A 16,967-nucleotide genomic window follows, 5' to 3' on the forward strand; every position below is an offset into this window, starting at 1 on the left:
ATAAAGTAAATAAACAGGGTGTGCTTTCTGCCTCTCCATCTCCGTGAACTTTTTTTCTCTAAATTTACATCTCACATCTCTAAATTTAAACAAAACTCAGCGAATACTATTCACCCAGGCACCAGCAATATCTTTATAATCATTTAAGTGTCTACTATTAAATTATCTAATTCAAAAGGAAAACAAATATTCTTTGTTTGTGTAATCTTTATGAAAAGAGAGTGATGTCAGTCGTTCTCATTACAGCTCATTAATTGCTAATGTGAACATGCCCACGGAGAGCGCACGCTATTCAAATCAAATGAACTGAGACGATCCTCCTCCCACATCAGCTCGATAAAACACATTCAAGTCGTCTTGCGATGCTGTGAGGAATAATACTATTGTAATAATAATCCTGGTAAAAATTTATGTCAGAAGTGCTGGTTTAGTTTCATTTCGAGGAACAAAAATATTTTGTCAAAAATAAATGAATCAACTAACAGATGTTATTATGGTGTGTGTTCCAGTGTAGGCTATATTCCAACTAATGATTCCTTAAAGGAGAACTCCGGCGAACAATGAACCTTTGGTCTAATAAAACGTCTGTACCTAGTCAACCATTCTCTGAGTTTTGTTTTCATGATAATCGAATGTAAAGAGTTTTATCTTTAAAAACTGTTTAGCGTATAATGCTAGTAATGGGGGCATTAAGTAAGTAAAAAGAAATCGCTAGTTTATACCACTAACAAGGCTCAAAATAGCCCCACACTCACACAGTAACATAATGAGGGTCCATACATGCAAAACGAAGCACTGAGAACGTTGTAAGTGTACAGACCGTTTAATAAGAAGATACTTTATGAAGACAGTTCACTTCGCGTATACAGACAGGAGCCATCTTAAAAAATAGTCTCGATAAGTCGATCCCCGAACGCCATAAATACAGTTCAGAAGTTCGTTGAACTTCATAGAGTTCAGATCACTCAGCACGACGTTCGTGGTTCGACTTATCGAGACTATTTTTTAAGATGGCTCCTGTCTGTATACGCGAAGTGAACTGTCTTCATAAAATATCTTCTTATCTTCTTTAGATTCGATTATCATGAAAACAAATTTCAGAGAACGGTTGACTATGTACCGATGTTTTATTAGACCACAGGTTCATTGTTCGCCGGAGTTCTCCTTTAACTTTGAAAAGCGTATGATAAAATGTATACTTTAAAAAAAAGATTACGCTTAAAATATTTTTAAAATTGTAATTGTTGATTTACATGTTGTGATGGATTTTCACGATTAATACCGTTCCTAATTATACAATATCCCTTCCTTGATATTAATATAATCTTGCGGTAACTAAAGAGCCTATCCTTTAGTCGTGTCCTCAAGAGTTAGGTGATCAGTCTATATAAATTCGTATTCTATTATCAAAATAATAGATTTCCCCTTTATATTATAAGTCTACCTTTTGCGGTACTCTTCAACCTTAATCACATCATAACAATCAGTCATACATATATGCTTATATATATATAAACACTTGTTATATGCTGCCTCTTTGGCTAGGCTATTTTGATCAATCAATTCTCATATGGGTTATTCTTATCTCAGAATAATTCTCACCCTCTGATGTCGTTCTCTTCAGATAGGGTCCTCCCGGCCCCGTTAGAAGAGTGGGACTACCACTCAATGATCCAAGGTCCAGTCAGATGATTATAATAAATGTTACAAAATTTATTACAATAATCAAATGAAAATGAATACTTGTTACAGATTATAAATGAGTATTAACTAACAGATGTGTGCTAGCTAGGCTTAAAGCTTCTTGCGCCTGATAACTGCTGGCGTACCAGGTTGTTGCTTGCAAGGAAGAGCAAAGATCTCTCCTTCATCTCCTTTCTTTTATACAGAAAAATTAACACATACACAAAGGCATCACTGTTGCACAGACGCAGTTCACATTTTCCTTTTAAGGTTACACATGTAAAAGTTTCACTAAAGACAAAAACACAACTCATGCTTCCTTTGCTTTGCATACATCATATTTCTTCACAGATGCTTATCATCTCTTGACACATCGAAACTTCAATGAATCATAGTTCAACTTTAGGTTATAACCTTGTCACCCTTTCAACACAGCATTATCTTTTACATTTTTATCCTGTCCATTATTTCCAATAACTCCGACAGGTCTCTCATACGTGTCTCTTTACTTGGTTCTCCCCATTTTTTATTATGCCCTTTTCGATTTTTTCCCTTTGGGATAGACCTAGATTTTGTTTGGAAATCCTGGGGAGATGGATCAATGTCACTCTCCAATGGGCTTTCATTCACACCCCCTCGTGACATGGAACCAGCTACCTGATCAGAGTCGATTACTTCTCCCATTTCCTCGACTTCCCATTTTTTATTACATTTGTCATTTTCCTTTACCTTTCTAGGAAAACTAATCCAATATACACTTGGGGTGATCCAGTCAAATTCTATGTCATACAGGCGGTAGCCAATACCATCAGGCTGACACATCATAAGCTTAAGAGATTTAAATTGACTATTGGTCATTCCTGAGTGGAAACACCACTCCATTAAACCTTTGGTCGCATCGGCTGGATACCATTGACTGCTCACTGGCCTCAGGATGAAATTTTGTTCTACTCTGTGGACCTTCTCCAATTGCTCCAGATTGGGCAGATCGATTACAAAGGCCACTTCCTGTTCCGCCAACTCCCTGGTCAACAGTACCACCGCCCATTTTCCAGGAGTCCTCTGTACGAGGACCTTCTGTTGGAACATAAACACAACTGTAATAGTACTGGTGATCATCCAACTTGTGATTCCAGAACTTCCCCTAAAAATTATTCCTATTATCATCTCTAGAGTTCCAGTTGCAGTTTTCTTTAGGTATACAGCCGGCTCGAGGTAATATGTTTTCGCTGTGCATCTATTTTTAGTACCCGCCTGTATTTGTACAATTTCACTTGGATCACAGACACTCAATCCCATGTGTTGATACCAGAGAATAAAACCATTGTTCACACATGGTCCATCAACATCCATTCGTCCTCTACGAGTGGTTGTTACTATTTCCCCAATTTCATCTAAGGTTACATTATACAGTAAAAAAACAATCAGAACACAGATCTTGCCATCTACCCCTAAAATAGCATTGCATTTTTATTCTCAGGTTGTGTCTATTACACATAGCACAAGTCTGATTTCGACTTCGTTTAATTTTTCGTTTTCCCCCTCTGGTCATCCCTCTTCTCCTTTTTCGTCCAGCTGTGAAGGCCTAATGGACGTTACAGAGGGGATTGTGAGTTCAATGCTAGTGCAACATTGCTTGACAGTTTTCATCAGTTTTCTCAGATAAAACCAATCATTTATAACAATCATCATGGCTATACAAAACATTCTTGGATCATCATAGTATTCAGCTGCCACCATGGTTGCCAATGCAATTGTCATTACTCCTACTATGTATATTACCATAGTTATACCTCCAGCTTCTATTCTACTGGTAGCCAACATCATCAGATAGAAGATTACCAACAGAGTAGAACCGAATCCTACATGTTTCATGTAGCTGATCTCAAGATAATACTGTACCATGACACATATGGCAAGTATTATATTGAGAATTTCTAAAACTATCAAGCCTCGAGTTCCAAATGTGGATTTCATTCTCGGGCTCTTTACAACTTGCCCAATCAATAGTCCTGCCAGATTTAGCCTTTTCCGCAAATTGTACAAGGCCACATGACAGATTGCAATTGGAATTTGCCATCTTCCCCTTAAGTCCATTATCATCATTAGCCAATATAGGCATAAAATCATATCATAAATTATAATTTGAAATTTATTTATTGATTGGAGCAAGTTGGTTCAGTCACATTAGAATCATTTCCCCAGGAATTTGGTTCGAGTGAGGATGCCATTGCTCTGGTTTCTCCAAAGTTTTCTTCGCTCGTTGTATTAGTTCTCTCAACCGTGGCCAGCAGATGAGGGAAGTAATACTTAAAGCTTGGGTTCTTATACCCTTGACTCGGCTCTTAACTCCTCCCCTTCGCTGTCATTTTCTGATTCTGAGTGGTCCATTGTCAGTGGAATTTTCTTATATTTAGCTCGATTGGCTAATCGTTTCAGCTGTCTGAAACGCACACATATTTTTAGTAATTTTATCATTATGCCCAAAATTACTATGGTAAGCACTATTCCCCCTGCACAATAAAATACTACTTTTATTATGGACCATACATCTTCCAATACACCCCACACAGTGCCAATTGCCTCATAGCCGCATGACATATGGTTTCTGACAGTGCTTTTGTTTACTGTCATTGCTGCATAAGACTGCATTATAGGAGCACTAAATGTTGCATACTTCCATTCATTGAACATTTCTGCGGTACAGGGATAGGTGGTTGAGACTTGGTCACTCCAGAACTCAACATTTTTATTGTCTAGTCTAACTCCTACTATTAGGGTTTCAGTTCCTAGGTCAAATTCTTTAGTACAATTTAATTCGTAGGACACTCTTCTCCCTTTTGAGCTTCTCACTATTTCTATGATTCGGTTTTGCCTTGTGCATGGTCCCCCGTACCAGTCAGTTACATTCCATTTTTTAGCGAAAATTCCTCGGGTGGGTCTGATGTATAGTCTACTACGAGTCCCCCAGGAATAGCTATCAGGGTCGGATACTTTCAAATAATATCCGCTTTCCCATTGACCTATTGATTGTTGCTTGTAAGAATTAGAAATTTTATGTGAACCCAGATACTTCATGTGTACAGGCCACACAAGATTGCCTTCTTTCTCTCCTGTGCCATTGTACTTTATTTCCTGGTTTCTGCCATGATATCTTACATACCCATCCTTCTTTTTACTAATGGTATTCCACTTTAGGGCTTCTCCCCCTTGTATCATATACAGTAAAAGAGCACTTCTGTATTGTTGATCTTTGATTTCTGTCCTGACATATTTTGTCAGTCCCGTGATATCTAATATTTCTAGAGGAATTCCTGGATTTGGGAAGTACTCGAGTGTGTACGGGTGCTTATAATTTCCATTAGCTCTTTTCTTTCCTTCAAGAGTGGCTTTCACGGTCCATGTGGTTCTATCCCCTTCACTACCGGACCCCATTGTGAAATTATAGTGACGTATAATTCATTGGTGCCAAATATTGAGGGTTTCATTTTCATACTTTTCCATAAGGGTCTGATCCCAAGGGGCGAGAGCCCTTATCACACAGTACCAGACCTTCTCCCCCCGATCTATTTTATGGGCACATTGTTTTCCGTGATCAATCGTAGATCTACCTTTATTGCTAGGCCAAATCATTTTTCCTATCCACGGACAGCTCTGGATATTTTCACACATGGGTGTGCCTCTAGATTTGTAATAGCAATTTATCCAATTTGCATCTTCTGCAGGGATCACAGGTTTCTTTCGGTGTATTGAGTGAATAAGGATTTTGTCCTGAAATTCACTCATACGAAGCCAGCGATCAATTGGTTTAGGCCCTGCTCGCTGAGCTGCATACGTCATTGACCCTGTCTTGGGTGGTGTTACTTCCTTACTGTCATCTGTTATTTCTAATTTACTTTGACTCTTACTTATTAGTACTCTTAGTCTTTTTATCTCTGCTTTTCCTGTCTCGCAGTTCCAATTCATGGTGGAAATTGTTTTCCCATATACATAGTTCCACCACATTGAGTCAAAGTTTTTCAGGGTAATGTTTCTTTCTGCTGTCTCATTTATTCTTCGTCCCTTCAACAGTACATGTGTTTGATTTAGTACTTCTAGGTTGTTCCATTTCATTATAGTTTTTCCATTTTCTGAAGTGGGACCATAATCTACAACCGATTCAAGGAAGCTTCCATTATTCGTACAGTTCCAATATTTCGGGTCTATATCAGTTATCCAGTTTCTCATCAGATTAGCATTACTTTCAGGATTATAGAGGATTCCTGCTAAGATCAGCACCGAACCTTTGTTCATAATAGTTTGGTTGTAACAGTGCATTTTTGCTATTTTTTCCATTTTATTGCAAGGATATACCTTATAGACGTCTTCCGTTTCTTTTGTTCCAAATCCAGCCAAGATGACTACAATGAGGATAAAAGTCATACTTACCCCCACCATGACCTCTTGGCACTTCTTTTTGTTATCCCAATGGAGCTCTCTGTACCTCTTTCTTAGCTTTTGTCCTCTCCTTCCCCCTCTAGTCATTTTTGCTGTTGGAGAGAAAACGTCTCGGTTACGTATGTAACCCTCGTTCCCTGAGTAGGGAACGGAGACGTTACGTCAGAAGTGACGGAGATTGGGGGTTTCGCATAGAAAGCCAATCCTCTTCGAGTATTTAAAAACGAGCCGATGGCATGCAATGCCTTGGGGCTGCGGAATTTTGCATAGCGTACTCCGCCCTACTCCGTGAGTATAAAAGGAGGAAGTGAACGCAACCGCAGTATGTCTTCGCTGAGGAGCCAAGACTGAACTCGGCGTCTACCCAGCGATACAGCAGAAGTGGCAGGGAGACGTAACGTCTCCGTTCCCTACTCAGGGAACGAGGGTTACATACATAACTGAGACGTTCCCTTTCGTAGTCACTTCGAGTTACGTCAGAAGTGACGGAGATTGGGGGTCTGTGCCATCACGCCATCTTCAAGCTGTCTTCCAGTGCCCTGCGAAAGTCTGGACCCCTGCCTTACCTTTTTTTTTTTTTCTGGGGGATCCCACTTTGACACAGGATTACCAAGGTACACTGGGAAACATATCCCGGGAGGGACATGCTACCAGCTGCCAACCGAAGGGAGGACTTACGAATACACATATGGCCACATAGGAACGCATATGGAAACACTGGAGCACCAACCGCAGGTGGCTACTAAAATTTAACTCCAGGGGTGGCAGATGGCTTGCCAAGGGAAGACACATGCTCAGAGAGGCTTACAGTGGATAATACACATGAGACGGTTACCAAGGGGAACCGTACGCATGGAGGCACCTAGCCAGCATCCAGAGCAACAGCAGTGGTGCCCGCATCGTCGGTGCTGGAGGACTCAAGACTTCAATGGAAGAACTGAGGAGATATCGCACTTATCCAGTCCGGGGAGTGGAGTGGCGAGCAAGCGAAGACACCTGAGCGGATCCAGAACTGGCCGAACGAGTACGTGAGAGGATACCGGCTCAATTCGCAGATTATAGAATCTGGCGAAGGTGTTGGGTGTCGCCCAGCCTGCAGCTCTGCAGATGTCTGTTAGCGAGGCGCCGTGCGCTAAGCCCAAGAGGAGGCTACACTCCGAGTGGAATGGGCCGTCACACCAAGGGGGCACGGAAGGCCTTGCTGCTGGTAAGACAAAGCGATGGCGTCCACTCCTCAGTGGGACAGCCGTTGCTTTGAGAGAGCCCTTCCCTTCTGGCTCCCCCCATGACAGACAAAGAGCTGGTCTGAGGTCCTGAAACACTGCGTTCTGTCGACATAGGTGCGGAGAGCACGTACCGGACAGGGCAGTGCCAAGGCTGGGTCTGCCTCCTCCAGGGGCAGCGCTTGCAGGTTCACCACCAGGTCCCGGAGGGGAGTGGTAGGAACCTTGGGCATATAGCCAGGCCGGGGTCTCAGGAATACGTGAGAGTAAGCCGGCCCGAACTCCAGGCACACTTCGTCAACAGAGAGTGCGTGCAGGTCCCTTACTCTCCTGATGGAGACCAATGCAATCAGGAGTGCTGTCTACATAGGACAGGGCAAAAACTCTACCGACTGCAAAGGCTCCAGGGGAGGCCTCTGCAGAGCACCCAGGTCTACTGAGAGGTCCCCAGAGGGCAGGAGGGGAGGGAGGCGGATTTAGCCCCCTCGCTCCCCTCAGGAACCTGATGACCAGGTCATGCTTCCCATAGACTTACCTTTCACTGCATCATGAGACGCGGCAATGGCCGCGACATAAATCCAAAGGGTGGAGGGCGACAGCCTACGCTCCAACCCCTCTTGCAGGAAGGAAGCACGACTCCGATCGAACATCTCCGGGGGTCTTCTCAGCGAGAAGAACACCAATTGACGAAGAGGTTCCACTTCAACGCATAAAGGTGTCTCGTGGACGACGCTCTTGCGGAAGTGATGGTTGCCGCCACCGCAGGTGGCAGCGAACTCAAACCTGCCTCGTCCCGTCCAGGAGCCACACGTGCAGCCTCCAAAGATCGGGACGAGGGTGCCACAGAGTGCCCCGTCTCTGAGAGAGTAGGTCCGGTCTCAGAGGAATAGGCCAAGGAGGTGCTGTCACGAGGAGCATGAGTTCGGAGAACCATGTCTCGGTGGGCCAGTAGGGGGCTACCAGCAAGACCTGCTCCTCGTCCTCCTTGATCTTGCACAACACCCGTGCAAGGAGGCTCACTGGGGGAACGTACACTTGCGTGGGCCCCGTGGCCAGCTGTGCGCCAGCGCATCCAAGCCGAGAGAGCCGCGGGTCAGAGAAAAAACTGGGCGCAGTGGGACGAGTCCCGAGAGGTGAACAGGTCTATCTGTGCCTCCCCGAACTGGTTCCAATCAGCTGGACCCACTGGGGATGGAGTCGCCATTCGCCGGAGATGGGACGGGCCCGGGACAGCTCGTCGGCTGCCCAGTTCCGGTCTCCAGGAATGTAACTGCACGAAGGGACCTCAGGTGCTTCTGACTCCATATCAAGAGGTGGCGGGCGAGCTGCGACAACCGGCGCGAGCGTAGACCCCCCCTGGTGGTTGATGTACGCTACTGCCGTAGTGTTGTCTGAGCGGACAAGCTCATGCTGGCCCTTGAGCATGCTCGGAAGCGGTGCCGGGCGAGCCGTACTGCCAACAGCTCGAGGCAATTGATGTGCATGAGGCGCTGGGCTCCTGTCCAGGAACCGGCGGCTGCATGCCCATTGCACATGGCACCCCAACCCGTGGTAGACGCATCCGTGGAGACAACGAGATGCCTGGAAACTCGCTGAATAGGGACCCCTGTCCGTAAAAAGCTGAGGTTCGACCACGGGAAGAAGGTTCGGCGGCACGTCGGAGTCACTGGAACTCGGAGCGAGCCGCGATGCCATGCCCACCTCGGGACTCGATCGCGAAGCCACAGCTGAAGCGGTCTCATATGAACAAACCGAGCGGCGTTACCACGGATGCCATATGCCCCAGGAGCCTCTGAAATAGTTTCAGTGGAACCGCACTCTTGCCCTCGAACTGTCGAAGACAAGCCAGCAGTGAGTGCGCGCGCTCGTTCGTGAGCTGCGCGGACATGGCGACCGAGTCTATCTCCATGCCGAGAAAAGAGATTCTCTGCACGGGGCAAAGTTTGCTCTTTTCCCGGTTGACCCGAAGGCCCAGACGGGCTAGGTGCCGTAGCACCAGGTCTCTGTGTTCGCAAACCTGAGCTCGAGAGTGTGCTAGTATCAGCCAGTCGTCGAGATAGTTCAGGATGCGAACCCCGTGTTCGCGAAGGGGAACAAGGGCTGCCTCGACGATCTTCGTGAAGACGCGAGGGGACAGAGCTAACCCGAATGGGAGAACGGCGTACTGGTAAGCCTGGCCCTCGAAGGCAAACCGAAGAAACGGTCTGTGTCGAGGGAGAATGGAGACATGGAAGTACGCGTCCTTCAGGTCGATCGCTGCAAACCAATCCTGATACCGAACACATTCGAAAATGCGTTTGGCCGTGAGCATTTTGAACGGTAGTCGATGGAGAGAACGGTTCAAAATGCGCAGGTCCAGGATCGGTCGTAACCCACCTGTCTTTTTTGGGGACAATGAAGTAGGGGCTGTAAAGCCCGGACCTCACCTCGGCTGGAGGGACCGTCTCGATTGCACCCTTCGCCAGCAGGGTCGCAATCTCCGCTCTCAAGACTGGGGCATTGCCACCAACCATCGTGGAGCGAACTCCCCTGAAGCGGGGAAGAGACCGTGCGAACTGAATCGCGTAGCCGAATCTGATCGTTCTGATGACCCAGCGGGATACCCGGGAAGCGCTAGCCAGGCTTCCAGGAAGTGAGCCAACGGGGTCATGCGAACCACAGACGTCCCCCCGGAGGGGCAGCGAGGCGGGTCGACCGGCATGCGTGCAGGAGTTACCCCGTCCGGATGCACCGTCAAAACCCGCTCCCCGACAGAAGAGACCAGGGAAGGCAGAGCGTTCGGGGGTCTGTTCTGCCGGGGGTCTGGCGACAGAGGGGGAAGGGATTGGCGTAGCCCGGGGACGACACACGCACCCTTCCGCGCCCTCCGAGACAGAGAGGAATGAACGGGGCGACGCACTGGACGTCGTGCGCGCTCATTCCAGTCTGTGTGCTCAATGACAGTGTCAGCTTTTCCTCAACCAGCTCAGGGAGCTAGCTAGAACAAAAGATTCTCCACCGGCCCTCCACCGGGGAAGGAGGGGCCCTGCCACCGCCTCCTGAGAAAAACCATGACACTATCACTGAGCGGCCCGCCTCAGGAACATCGCTTCGCCTGGCGTTTAGCGGGGCACACGGCCTGGGGGGGGGGGGGGGGGCGCTTACCTGTGGCCTCCTCCGCGACGCGAACCGGCTGAAGGCTGCTGCTGGGGCCGCGTGGGAGGGAAGGGAGCCGCAGGGGGGCGTCCTCGGCGGCGAGCTGGCGGAGGCGTCCGAGCCGACGGCTGGTTGGAGGCAGCAGCTGGCCGTCGGGGCAGAGAAACCGCCTTCGTCTGCTCCTAGGTGGTCGAGAAGTGCTGGGCAAAGTCCTGGACCGCACCGCCGAACATTATGATGCTCCTGGACCACAGTGGTGGGCATCACCTGACCAAGGGAGCGAGCGACCGCCTCCGTGACCCGTTTAAGGACAAGGTAGGCGGCAGACTCGCAGCTCGCTTGGTCCGTCACCTCCTCGTGCACATTCCTGAGCAGCTAGCTTTGTAGGTGCTCATCATATGCAGGGCGGAGGCTGCCTGTCCCGCCGCTCTACAGAATCGCGCCGCCATAGACGACGAGAACCCATAGGCTTTGGAGGGGCATCTGAGAGCAACCGCCGGTTGACCGGGGGAGCCCCAGCGTACCCACAGACAGCCGCATCGCCGAGGGGAGGAAGGGCGGGGGACTGAAGCACGCTTTTTTATTTATTTATTTTTTTTTATATATTTTTTTTATTTTATTTTTTTTTGTGCGTGTCAGTTCCGCATGCAACTCGGGGAAAAAAAGGAAATTGGGGTTGGCCGTGGCCGTAAGGCGGCAGCGTTACCCAAAAACCAATTATCCAGCCGCGAGAGATCGGGATAGGGCGGAGTTCCACCCCCACCCGATGCTCACGGAGGCCCGAGATAGCACGGCCATCATCGCGGGCTTAGACACGGCGACGCCGACGCTCCCGAGGGAGGCAACGCGGCCGCATCCTCACTTCCCGAGACGCGGCCGCATCCTCACTTCCCGAGGAGTCAAGCCCGCCTTGTGATGCTGCGATCGTCATCGCATCATTCTCTGGAGCGCCGAGCGAAACAGACGGTACCTCAGAGAGGCAGACGTCTGAAGCGATACAGCGCTCACTGGCTCTAACACTGAGCGGTGGGTGTGACCCGAGAAACTAACGTCGGGGTTTTTTGTCACACATTCACCGTCATATCACCCTATCCGCGAGTCGAACAGCAACAGTAACGGACACGGGGACTCTCAGATCAGATCAGATCATTGAGTCTCGATCACAGTGTAGAGATGCTCATGTTCCCATTCAGAAGGAACATGAAACATCCGCGAACTCTGCTCTGCATGCTGAAGCCCAGGCACACACAGAGCAGCGATCGCGACCATCAGAGAATGACATGAGACGAACGCACCCAGAAGAACACGGGCGAGTCGTCTTTAAAAAGACGTGCCGCGTGCAGCTCTTTCACTTAAAGAGAGGAGGAAATTCACTCTTTCAGCGCTGAGGCGACCAGGGAGAAGCGCAAAGTGTGGCAGACCACTGCTCAGATCGCAGGCAATGCAGAGTCTCGCTGGGTACCGCCGTCACACCAACACTGAAGAGGACGCTCGTCTCGAAGAGTCTTGAACAGTGAGAATGGCTTTCAGGAGTGAAGAGTTCTCTTGGCTCCGAAGCGAAAACATACTGCGGTTGCGTTCACTTCCTCCTTTTATACTCACGGAGTAGGGCGGAGTACGCTATGCAAAATTCCGCAGCCCCAAGGCATTGCATGCCATTGGCTCGTTTTTAAATACTCGAAGAGGATTGGCTTTCTATGCGAAACCCCCAATCTCCGTCACTTCTGACGTAACTCGAAGTGACTACGAAAGGAAACAGAGGTTTGCCTATCTATCCCTACGAGTGAGTTGGAACAGCCAGTCCCGGACTTTTTCCTTTATTGGTTTATTCTCAGTTTTCCACTCAATGTTTATGCCTTGAATGCTAAAACCCTTGCCCATGAATCCCCTGGTACAACAGAGGCTTACTGTCATTTTCTTTAGCACCGAAGCACTCCTTTCCTCGTACTTGATCTTGTACCAGGCCTCGTTGGATAGAATTATCTGACTTCTAGACATCATGGTTAGGTCAGTTTCACGGACCCCATGCTCTAGTTTCCCAGTTATGCTTTCCTATGTTGAAGTTCATATTTAGGGCCCAAGCCCTGAAAGGGCGAAGGCCCTATTGTTTTCCTAAGGATTATTTATTATTATTATTTTGTAACCTTTTGGGCATTTTTGGGGCCCTTAACATGCTCAAAAACTCTTGAAACTTTGCACACGGGTCAGAACCCGCGGCCATCAGGGCCGGGCTGAAGATGGTACCCGGGCGTGGCAGGGGGGCTCGACAGCGCCCCCTGGAACGGGGTCCGAACACTTGGTCCATAACTCAAACACGCTTGTATATAATATTATGAAACCCGGTACACATGTCGATCTCATTGTTTCATATATACTTCGCACTTTTACTTTTTACCCCAGCCCAACAGGAAGTCGGCTATTTAGGGTTGTTCGTAAAACACTCGCAATGGAATTTTAAATACTCCTCCTAGAGCTCTGATCCAAATTCGACGAAATTCGGTCAGCATGAAGTCAAGAAATTGAAGATGAAAGTTTGCGAGGGGATTTTTGATATCTCGAACGGTTTGGCCGTGGCGAGGAAACGAAATCATGGCGAGAAACGTGAAACAGAAAGTGTGTCATAACTTCAGCATACATCAACCGATCTTGATGAAACTTCAGCAGTGTGTTCGCTGTAAGAGGACGATCACATGGATGTGACTATTGTGAGTCAAAGTTATAGTGCCACCAACTGGCAGCAGGAAGTGTGTCATTTTCAAAATGTTTTGAAATCACCCTCTAATTTTTACTCGATTTGCTTCAAACTTAATCTGTATACTGCAAATACACAGCAGATGAAGACCTGTAAATGGATTCTTGATATCTTTGAAACTGTTGCCGTGGCAACGCATCAAACTTTACCATTCTTTTAGGATGCTTTTGAGACTCTTAGCATGCTTTAAATTGCATGAAACTCGACAGACACATCACATTTATTAGCCAGTAGACATGTGCAAAGTTTCAGAAACGGGCATGGTGAGGGCTCAGTAGCGCCACCTTTTGACAAAAGTGGGGTTGTTAGTTTTATCTACAGTTACAAAAATCGGTATGTATATTGTACTCCTCGAGCCGGACAACTTTCTAATTGACACTCATTAGCTAGGACCCACAGAAAGTCAGATATGTTTGTTTGAATGTAGAGAAAATCTCAGAATTTTGCCAGTGTCTCAGTGTCCCTCTGTGTGAGTGAGAGGAGGGGCGCCTGTCAGGTTAATTTTAACCCTTTATTTGCTGTTTGCGACTTCTCTGGCATTTTCGGGGGCCTTAACATCCTCGAAAACTCTTGAAACTTTGCACACGGGTCAGAACCCATGGCCATCAGGGCCGGGCTGAAGCTGGTAACCGGGCGTGGCAGGGCGGCTCGACAGCGCCCCCTGGACTGGGATTCGAACATTTGTCCATAAATCAAACACACTTGCATGAATTAATATGAAACTCGGTACAATTATAGATCACATCAGGCCAAACAACTTTCGTGCTCTAAGTTTTATGACAGTTCAAATGGAAGTTATTTATGAATTATGAATTATGGGTTGTTTGAATAATTGTCCTAGGAGAAATACATCAAATCACAATGCATGTGTTTACCAATCACAACCAAACTCGGTGTGCATGAAGTCAAGACATTGAGGATGCTCAATTCCGGACGGATTTTTGATATCTCGAACGGTCTGGCCGTGGCGAGGAAATGAATTTTATGACTAAAAAAGGACACAAAGTGTGTTATAACTTTGCTCAATTTACCTACAGTTACAAAACTTACCACGTATATTGTTTTCGTCAAGCCGATCAACTTTCCAATTTAAAGTCATCGCTCTGAGCAACAGAAAGTCAGATATTGTAGTTTGAATGGATTTATTTCCCCTGCGATTCTCTCTCTCTCTCTCTCTCTCTCTCTCTCTGTGTGTGTGTGTGTGTGGGTGTGTGTGTCTGTGTGGGGAGGGGAGGGCTGTTGTCTGTGTTTATGTGTGTGTGTGTGTGGCTGGCTGTGATTTTTCCTACAAGTCCTTGTCTCTAAGTCCTTGTCTTTTTGCATAACAATTTTGCATAACAATATTTTTAAATGACAAAATAGGCATATAACCCCCATCTTTTAAATGTATAGATTGCTTTAAATAAAAGTAAGATTGTATTTGTAATTGAAGTTGAATGAATTTAAAATTAATGTGCTATATTTCAATATATTTGTTTTCCTTAAGATTTTAAAACACTAACTTCATTCTTATCTGAATTACAAATATTTGTTTCTGTATAAAATAATACTCTGACTAAAAACACATTTGATGGGTTTTTTTTTGGTATTTTTATTTACATGTATTTATGTGTGTGTGTGTGTGTGTGTGTGTGTGTGTATAAAGTGCAGGGTTTTTTTTAGATAAAGTAGAATTTCTATAACTATGTGTTGAACTAATAAATCACTCTTGTGTGTGTTAAACACAATCTACTTAATACAGACAACTTCATTATAAAGATAAATAACAAATCCAAAAAATATATGATTATAGTCTATGACAAAAAAAGCCATTACAAACTATATTAATGGAAAATACACATTGCTCTATGTATTGTTGTAAAATATTCATGAAAAACAAGATAACAAAAATCAAAAAGATAAATTATTTTAAATATAGCCATGTTTTAAATGTATAGCAGAGATGTTAATTGAGGCAGCAACATACAAACTTTCTAGAACAACATGGACCTGGATAGCTGGTTTTTATGGAGGACAGTGAAGAGGAAGAGGGTGCAAATCAAACAGCTCATTCTCAGACTACACAGCAAACAGCTTGAGTTTTTAGTGCTTTGTTTGAGGTTTTTAGTGCTCTGTCCTATCTATTATCAACATATAATAGATGGAACAGAACAAGAAAGGCAATTAATAATCTGTCATTGCGTCACTGCATTATGATATGAAAGGCTCAGTACAGTGTGGCACAAAACGCTTATGCGCATCCCGAGTGGAGAATGATGCGCTTAAAGCCACATGGAGTTACAGCGCACAGCGCATCGAGTCTGCATTGATGCAAGCTCTACAATACACTTCTTTTTGATAGTCAAAGCGGGGGTTACGTTTTTACACATCGTACAGAATAACCCTAAAGGCACCAAGGTGGCGGTGCCACCGGCTTTATATTAAATATAAATATAGCTGTGAGCAGCGATAAAGGGCCAAAGCCGGCGGTACCACCATCCCGGTGCCTTTGGGTAACTAAAGGCATCGGGGTTGCGGTGCCACCGGCTTGGGCCCGCAATCGCTGCTCGCAGCTATATTTTTATTTTTTCATTAATCATGAACTGTTCAACTGTGCTGTTCACATACTGGCCCTTTCTTTTTACGAGAATGGTTTTATCTCGGTCGTTTAAATTTTGTGAGACGACTCTCTCCCACACATCTAAACAGGTAATTTGTTTTAAGATCTGTCCCAGGACAGATCCTTCTTCCAACGGGTCTGTATAAGAGGGGCTGTATAGTCCGGACATACTACAATATCGATATAGCCAAGCCCTTTCTTCTTCTTCCATCAAGGGCAAGGGGTTGCTGACCCATGAAGTCATCACCATACCTTGAGCAACACACCCCATAGCTAATCTTGATTTTCTAGTCAGCCACACTTCCTTTTTGCTGACAGTCTGCACCCACTTCTGCTCTTCTAGCTTATCACATCTATTGCACAATTCCAGGTTAGACTCCCGAAATGTGCAAGCACACCTCGAACCAAGTAACATAAGCCTTTCCTTACATGAGTTACAGGTTCGACAGATACAACTGGTATTTCCTAGCTGTATCTTTTGGATGACCCATCTCTGTTTTCCTAGTCTGCAATTTCCACAAACTGTGACCTCACCAAGTACACAGTGTCCTATTTTCCCTTCTGGATTGTACCAGGGAAAAAGGTTTTGTCCCTCTTTTAAGAGAGATTGTCTCAAACTCTCTTTGCTGGGTCGGTCCTCATTTGGGCCTTCCCAGAGCAACTGGGCTACCTCACCTGTTTCACAAATGCAACAACTTGTGAAAGATATCAATTTGCTATGGGTACCATCTGGGCAATCCTCATGCCATTTCTTTACTCTAAGGAGTGCATATGCCTCATTTTGACATTGTACCCATCCTGTTTTTGACTCAATAATTGACTCAAACACCACCTGCTTCATTATGCTTTTATTAGATCTCGACATGACCAGATTCCGTTATTCTCTAGCTGCACACTAGTATTTGAAGTGATTTTAGAGACGGTATCGATTGTACCCGTTTTGTGCTTAAATCATTTTCCCCTGATTTTATGCAATATAATTACTTGATCGCCTACCTCGAAGGGATTGGAGCTAAAATTCCCTTGGTCAGGTGGATCTTCACTTTTGAGTTCACTCGGTGTGATTCTGTAATTTAGGAAATGAGTACACTGGTCAATCAACTCATCCCAAAAGGCGACTTTTTTATTTTTCACAAAA

The sequence above is a fragment of the Pimephales promelas genome, chromosome 2 (genome assembly GCF_988280905.1).
Source record: "Pimephales promelas chromosome 2, fPimPro1.hap1.1, whole genome shotgun sequence".
NCBI classification, from domain to species: Eukaryota; Metazoa; Chordata; class Actinopteri; order Cypriniformes; family Leuciscidae; genus Pimephales; species Pimephales promelas.